The sequence below is a fragment of the Grammomys surdaster genome, unplaced genomic scaffold (genome assembly GCF_004785775.1).
Source record: "Grammomys surdaster isolate TR1022 unplaced genomic scaffold, NIH_TR_1.0 138, whole genome shotgun sequence".
Taxonomy (NCBI): Eukaryota; Metazoa; Chordata; class Mammalia; order Rodentia; family Muridae; genus Grammomys; species Grammomys surdaster.
This window is the reverse complement of record NW_021604596.1, coordinates 3,494,838-3,502,851: the sequence shown is the minus strand read 5'-3', so window position 1 is coordinate 3,502,851 and position 8,014 is coordinate 3,494,838.

Sequence of the window (8,014 nt, the reverse complement as noted above, 5' to 3'; positions counted from 1 at the left end):
CTCTCTCTCTCTCTCTCTCTCTCTCTCTCTCTCTCTCTCATTTACTTGTTTTATGTATGTGAGTCAATGTATCTGTCTTCAGACACACCAGAAGAGGGCATCAGATTCCATTACAGATGGCTGTGAGCCACCATGTGGTTGCTGGGATTTGAACTCAGATCCTCTGGAAGAGCAGCCAGTGCTCTTAACCGCTGAGCCATCTCTCCAGCCCCTCTTTTTGCCCTTTACTGTCTTCAATAGCGGAACACACCAATCATCTCAGCTAAGTAACCGTTCTGAGACTCTCTCCAACCTTTCTAATGGATGTGCCCGGTCCACACTGAATGTTTTTTCTTGGAAGGAAATTATGTTTGTGTGTCCCTTGATCCCACAAAGCCAAGCAAAGTACAGAGAGCCTCTCATTTGGTTCTCTCAGGATGATGGCTTTGAAATGCTCAATTTTGTGACCGATTCCCTGACTTCAGCCACTCTAAGATGCACTCAGTATGACAGGGTATATTTGAGGAGATGGCCTGGGAATAACTCCAGCAGCCGAATGTCCATTTATTATAAGATGGAATTTACTAGAATGTCTTACAACTGACAGGACTGGGTAGTTCAACAACAGCTATCTAAACTCTGAAGAGACTGGTGGCAACCCAGCAATTGCTCAGTCCACAAAGCTAAACACCATGATAGTCCTAACCTGGTGCAGAAGGCCTGGAGGAGGCCTGGAGAGGTGTCCTTCAGTCCACATTGTAAGGCTGAAGAAGCTGGAGTCTAACGTCACCACAGGGTAAGATGCACTCACCAGTAAGAAGCAAGGGCAAGCAGTGTGGATTATCCCTAAGACTTCTTTGTTTATTGGCCACCTCCCACCTCCCAGAGGTGCTGCCCAGTCTAGTCTTCTCCCCTCAGTGACTCTTTCCTGAAAATGTCCTCACAGAGCCAGCCAGAAGCATCTCTCTTGGTTGATTCTATATCCCCTCCAGTTGACCGTCATGATTAACCATCACTGAAAAGAAGGTGAAGTGGGTGCTGGGTACGTAGGGTATCTGTCAATAGGCCATTTTTGAGTGGGAAAACACAGGTAAGATCTCCCACCCACCGTTTCAGGCTTTTTTTTTTCTGGTGGATTCTGGGAAGTAATTCAGATCTGCAGCCTTTAGATCCTTGCTTTTAGGGTCTCAGTTCTGGGTAATCTGGGTGAGGTGAGAGGGAGTAAGTGAGGGCAGCATGATGCATGGTTGAGGGAACTGGACACTCGTTCACTGCAGAAGACACTTCAGGCCAAGAGTGTCTCTGCTGATACAAAGCCATACCACCTTAGTGACCATGTGGCTGCAGTGAAAAGATCCCTCTGACTCACTGCAATAGATCTGGTGTCAAATTTTATTGTTGCTGCAACGGTATGCCAGAGCATCTCTGCTGGTCTCCCAGATTCTGCAGAGCCATTAATGGTCATGGGAAGCTGTGACATGGAGACCAGGTATAGGAAGTAAAACCACACATTCTACCATATTTTTACCAAAGCTGCCTTTTAAGTCAGTCTCTCTATGTTATACTTACACTGAAAACACTCACAGGAGATTCGTGTTGAGCATCTGTGACCTGAGTTTCTTTTATCACTACTGAGAGCAATACGATTTACAACACAAGTATTTCATGCCCTAGTTTCTCTGCTGTATGTGGGTTAGTCAATGGATCATCTCAGTATACCTGGACCAGACCCCCATTCTACATACTGAATGACTTTAGCTTCCTTTAATGGCAGAAGATCAGAGAATGCAAGTTAATCTAGACCTAACACTGCCCTCATCCCAACACATGGAGATACATAGTTTCTATACCTATGCATTCTGGGCCTACGACAGGCAGCCTTCCATTAGCTGAGCCCATTCCTCCTCTACCACTATGGTCAGTTCCAGTTTTCTGTCTCACACAAGTAAAAATGTCAGTCCCCAGGAGTGTTTCTTTAAAGATGGGATCCTGGGCTAATTAAGCTATCAATCTGGCCCTTGTCTTCTAATTTCCCCAGAAACCCACTATTGTCTTGAAGACAGGACCTTGGAGAACCAGAATGATGCACACTGGAATGTGGCTTCAAGCACTGGTCTTTTGGGGTCAGGCAAAACATAGTACCTTGCCACTGAGCAAGGTACTAGGAAAAGGCGAATTCTTTGCCCAAAAACTTCTTGCTTTTTTTTGTTGTTGTTGTTTTTGTTTAAATAAGATTAGATTAGAATTGTATTTTTAAAACTTTTTGTGACTCCTTGTGAGTTTCATATTATACACTTCAGTCCCACTCACTTCCCCATCCCTCATGTCAACATTTTGCCTTTGCAACCTCCCCCCCCCGCCCAGTAAACACACACACACAGAGAGAGAGAGGGGGGGGGAGGGAGGGAGGGAGGGAGGGAGGGAGGGAGGGAGGGGGAGAGAGAAAGAGAGAGAGAGAGAGAGAGGGAGGGAGAGATAGAGAGAGGCATAAGAAACAACTCATTGTAGAAGCTGTAGTATGTCACAGTGTGTCCCACCGTACACCCCTCTGTCCACACATCTTCAGTTGTAAATGGTCACTGCATGAGTCATTGGTCTGGCTCCAGATCTCTGGCTTCTGTGACACCATCAATATTAGATCCTGATTTGGACTCCTTCCTGTTATCCTGCTGTAGCCCTGTGTCATGGGGATCCTGCAGCTTCGGAACAGCAGGACTGGCCCTCACGAGTCCCAACCATTCCTAGATGAGGTAGATTTTGAGGTGGGCCATCTCAGAGCCCTGGATCTGGGCCTGGGTGATAGCAGAGCTGGTCAGTCTGCCAGCTCTTTCATATCTGCACTACTGGGGTGAGCTCTCTGGCACTGCTCCAGCTAGGCCACCCAGTGCCTCCATTGGCAGAATGCAGGGTCAAGCCTCCTGCTCTCATGACCCCTGGGCTGGCTCACCCACACCCACGCCTCCAGAGCCAGCTCCACTGCGCTGCCCAGTCAAGGCACTGGGACTCAACTCTCCCAAGTGCTGCAGCCAGCAAGGGGCAGGGCCAGCTCTCTTGAGTTCTACAGCCAGTGAAGGGCAGGACTAGCTCTCTTGCCCTCATGGCCTTGGGGCCAGGTCTCCCAACCAGCACAGGTGGCAAGGTTGAGTGGAGGAAGAGTATCACTTTTCCAGCCATGCCCACCTCATGGCAGAGGAGTGGAAGGGCTAGAGTTGTTTTTCTTTTTTTAAATTGAAGCTATTTTTTTTCTATGAAAAGTAATCTCCTACCATTGGCACATACATATTTTGTTGTTGTTATGTGATGGTGTTTTTCTTGTATCTCTTTGCTTACCTACTTTGTTCAGGTTGCTAACCAGCAAACATTTACTTTTCACAGCTCAGAAGCTGGAAATTCCAAAATCAAAGCACCAGGAGACACTGTGTCGTGCCTGCTGAGGACCCAATTTCTGCTTTGTGGACGGCCATTTTCTTGCTTATAATCACATGGACAAGAGGGAGAGATAACTGTTTTATTCATCTTTATATTCCTATATGATAACACTATCCTTGGGACACTATAACATTTAGACACTGTTTAATGAAGAAATGATTAGGTATGTAAGTGTGGGAGTGAACAGGAGAATGGATGAGTGAGTCAGAAATGCTGCTGAAGATGTACTGATAATCTCTGACGGATGTGGATGGGTCAAAAGACTGAGAGAAGAGAGAAAGAAATGAACTATAAAGATCCCATCCCAATAAATACAGAGATACCATTGTCTCTAAGCTACCAGATAATGAAACAGTGCCCTAGATTGTTCTGAGGGCTTAGTCATTCGGTCAATATGGGTCTGTTGTGGTGGCTCACCAAGATGTGAACCCATGTCTGATTGGCTTCCATAGTAACAGAATCAATCAGTGAATCAACAAGGAGTTACTGAGCATCATTTGGGAACTCAGCCTAGTGTTGCAGCTGAGCTCATCAGAGAAGGAGAGCAGTAGACAGAGGGTGCAGGTGTCATCCAAAGATGAAGGTGACCCAGGGTGCAGCACTGATGTGGTATAGATGTGGCTACTTCCCTGTGACAAATTTATTCGGCAAGAGGCCAAAGTTGAGTGTGATTCAGATGGGTAGTCAGCCTTCTCAACTGCCACCCACCTTGCAGTACAGCAACTGCTGGTTGGCCTATTGTGTCTATCTTAACAGAACCCTGTGAGCTTCTGAATATTGTTGGATTAATCTGAAGCATCTGTAGTCAGTTAAGGATGCGTGGAAGGTTTGTTAAAAAACTGAATTTATATAGAGAGCATACTTTTACTTAAATCATGGTGTAAGTATGGGTCTGCTGAGAATGGTGAATCTGAGGAAGCTCATGGGAGACGAAGCCTCATTTCCCTCTGCCCTTGACCATGTAAGATGTTTTAGTCACACAGCACTGTTGCTTTCCACAGCTTTTGTCATCAGCTCTTTCAAAGACGGAACAGAATTGACTGTTCTGCAACAAATGATGAATGTAGCATAGTCATAGCTAAAGCATCAAGATTAAACAGTAGGATAAGCATTAGGCAGCTCTGAAGAGGCTATGAAAACTCTCGGAGATAAAGGCAGGGCCTTGTCCTCTGTCACTGCTGCTGACCACATGGGTGTTCGGCCACTTCCTGTCGTCATACTAGCCATCGAGGCAGCTCTTGTGCCATTAGTTTTAGGGTAATGGTACTATAAAGACCCAGCACATGCTAGAGATTAAATATACCCCGAAGCAGCTGAGAATATTTCTTCCAGCCTCCTCACCCATCAGAAGTCCATGCAGAGTGGTGAAACATACAAGGCTCACTACAGAGGCTTCCTTCACGAGTCAGAGGATGAACCTGAAACCTTTCCTCTCCAACACTCTGGGCAAGCCAGGCAGTCAGGAGCAAGGATTCTTAGCCAGGACAGTGAGGCTTTGCATCATTTGCACTTCGTTTCCATCCTCTCAATGGAAAGTGGGGACAAGACGCCTTCATGGGCAGGTGGTGGCCACCCAAAGCCTGTGCCTCACCATGGCGAAGTGGGACTCACATTTGACTCCAGGGCTTCTCCCAAAGCTGCCCCTGGAGTCTTCGGTGTGACCCCCTTCCCAGGTCTCCAGCTGCCACAGGCCACGTTGGGTGCCATAGGTATCTGGCCTTTCCAGGATTGGATCCATGGGTAGATGAGCAGACAGTGGCTCAGTGATATCATTTGTGGGGCCTGTTCCCTGCGCTGGGCTGGCCTTCTAGGTGGGTCTGGTGGAAGACCCTTAAGTCACTCGAGTGCTGCCCTCTAGAGGGACGAGCTAGACTTGTGGGGCCTCTGTGTTGATTCTCACAAGAGTGAACTGTGTCAGAGAAGCTCAACCTTACTCCTGGATTACAATCTGGCTTCCTGACCGATGATCTTTTCCTTTTCCTCCCTTCCTCTCTTCCTTCCTCTTTTCATTTCCCCTTTTTACTTCTCTTCTTTCCTATCTAATCTTTGCCTTCCTCCTCCTTCCTTCCCATCCTCCTTTATCTCCTCTTATGTCCCCCCTCAGTCCAGGACCACTGGACCCTGGTAGAAAATGTCCTTTAATATGTGCATAGAGAATTCTGACATTCTCTTCTTTCCAAAGAAGTTTAGACTTAAGTTATTCAGGGCCAGTCAAGGCAAGTGTCTGGGGTACTCACTTAGGACAGAGTACAGAAAACCATGTCACCAGGAAGCAGGGAAGTCATATGGTCTCTGTGCCTGAGCAGAACAGAAGCAGCAAAGAATAGAGAGAGCTTCAGAGCTCCATTTATTTTGGTATTCTCTGAATATCCTTTTGCCTTTAAAAAAAATCATTATTGCAGTGAATATGTCATGTTGCCTCATCCTTCAAAATTAAAAATAATGTAAGATTATCTGGGCAGCCACCACTTGGCCAAGTCACCAGGCAGGGAAGGATGCCAGGGGCCTTAGGCCTGGATCCTGCATGATAAAGGCCAGAAGCATCTTCCAGGCAGTATTTTGAAAGTCCTGGAGGGTGGGCTTTCCCATCCCCCAACCCCTTCACCCTTCCATCTCAAGCTGGGGGAGGTTCATGCCCATCTGGTTTATTCTCTGGGGTTCTCTGAGTCAAGAATATTCCTGGGTCGGTTTGACAATACCCACCCTCACCCATCTGCCCAATCTTTGCTTCCACCTGTGCAGGGCTGGGAGCTAGAGCCCTAAATACAACAGGGCTGTGGGTTTCTAAGGAGTAAAGGTCTCTCTTAGCAACTGCCCCTTCCAGGGTTCTTCCGGAAGATGGACTTCCCACTCTTCAAATGCCTTTCTTTGCATCTACAGTTATTTCTGAGGCCAACAGGAAGCTATTTTCTGGGGATGTAGCGCAGTTCAGTGCTTGTCTAGCATGTACACTACCCTAAAGCTACTGCTTAGCGTTGCAAAAAGCCGGAATGGTATTCCATGCCAGGAATCCCAGTGTAGTTCAAGGCCATCTTTAGCTTCACAGTAAGTTTGAAACTAGTCTGGACTACCTGATGCCCCTTCTCCAAACAAACAAACAAACAAACAAACAAACAAACGGCTCCTATCTGATGCCCTCCCAACAGCTACTCTGAAAAACCAAGACAGGGTGATTCCCAAGGCCAGTTCAGGTATTAGAGAGAAGACCCCAAACCAGATCTTCTAGTGTCAAACCCAAACTGAGCCCGTTTCTGTCACATATGAGGCATTTTCCACTGTGCTCCCCTAACTTGAGATCTTCTAGTCAAATCAAATGTTTTCTACAGCAGCTCCCGGGTGCTTGGTGAGTGCTGGCTCTGGGCTTACTGTCTCTATTTAATCTACTTTAATTACCAATCGTACCCTTAATTCTTGTGAGACTCAAGAAGAAAGTGGAGTTTATGAGAGTCAGGAGCTAAGGTTACCCTGCAGTCACAGGCAGCCTATCATGAGAACACATTTCTAGGGTGCTTCACCCCAAAACGAGGGGAATACACTTACTGGGTAGCAGAGACTGGAGACCTAATATGTGTGTTTAAATGCCCGGCACACCAGGACGCAGGAAATGCTGCTTTCCTTTCTTCCCTCTGTCTGAAGACAAAAGAGACCCACAAGCACAGACTAGTGCACTGCAGAGACTTTGTTCAAGCTGCTCACTGGGAAAACTACTTCTCAGTATAATTATAGATGAAAACCAGGCATTCGCCTTCCTTGGCCTTCTTCTTACTTAGAAAAAGCAGTATATATGTGCATCCGTGTGAACACACCACAGCTCTCAGACGTTTCGGAAGTCATTTCTTGCCTTCCATCTTGAGGTAGGGTCTTTCCTGTTCTGTGTCTAGGCTGCATGCTCCCAGCTGCTTGACTGATTCTCATCTTGCCTTAGGAGTGCTGGGGTCACATATTCATGCCACCAGATCTAGCTTTTCACGTGGATCTCAGGAAATGGACTCAGGCTTTTGTAGCTGAGCCATCTCCCCAGCCTTCTGACTTTCTCTACCATTGTTCCTAGGAAACACTGAGCCAGAGGCTTGGTACAGGAGGGGTTTGAAAAAATTCCGTAAAATGAATGTTAATCTCATCTTTGGATAGAGTTTAAAATACTGAAGGCTCTTGGTGTCTAGGAAAACCAAGCATCCTGCCTCTCCACACCAACTCAGTCACTGCCCCTGGGTAACGAGGTGGGTCAGGAGCTCAGCAAAGTGCTCTGCAGGTGAGCTGGGGTCCGTGTGGGAGAGTCACCAGCTGGCATCAACCACAGGCCCAGAAGCAGGTCCAGTGTACTGGGAAGATCTGAGAGTGGAGTGTACATGGAACTTCAAAAAACGTAATATGAAAGATGTAAAACACCGCAGCATTTTTATACTGAATGTCATGCTGAGCTAATTTGGGTTATTAAGATGGTTGGGAATGATGGCTAACATTCATTTTGCCCATTTCAAGTCTGGATAAACAATTTTGAAAATCACATAAATGTCTTCCATTGTATCCTAACAGACAAGTTGTTCAAACCTGATGGTGTTTGCATGTGGCATGCGCTCCCTCCCTCCCTCCCTCCCTCCCTCCC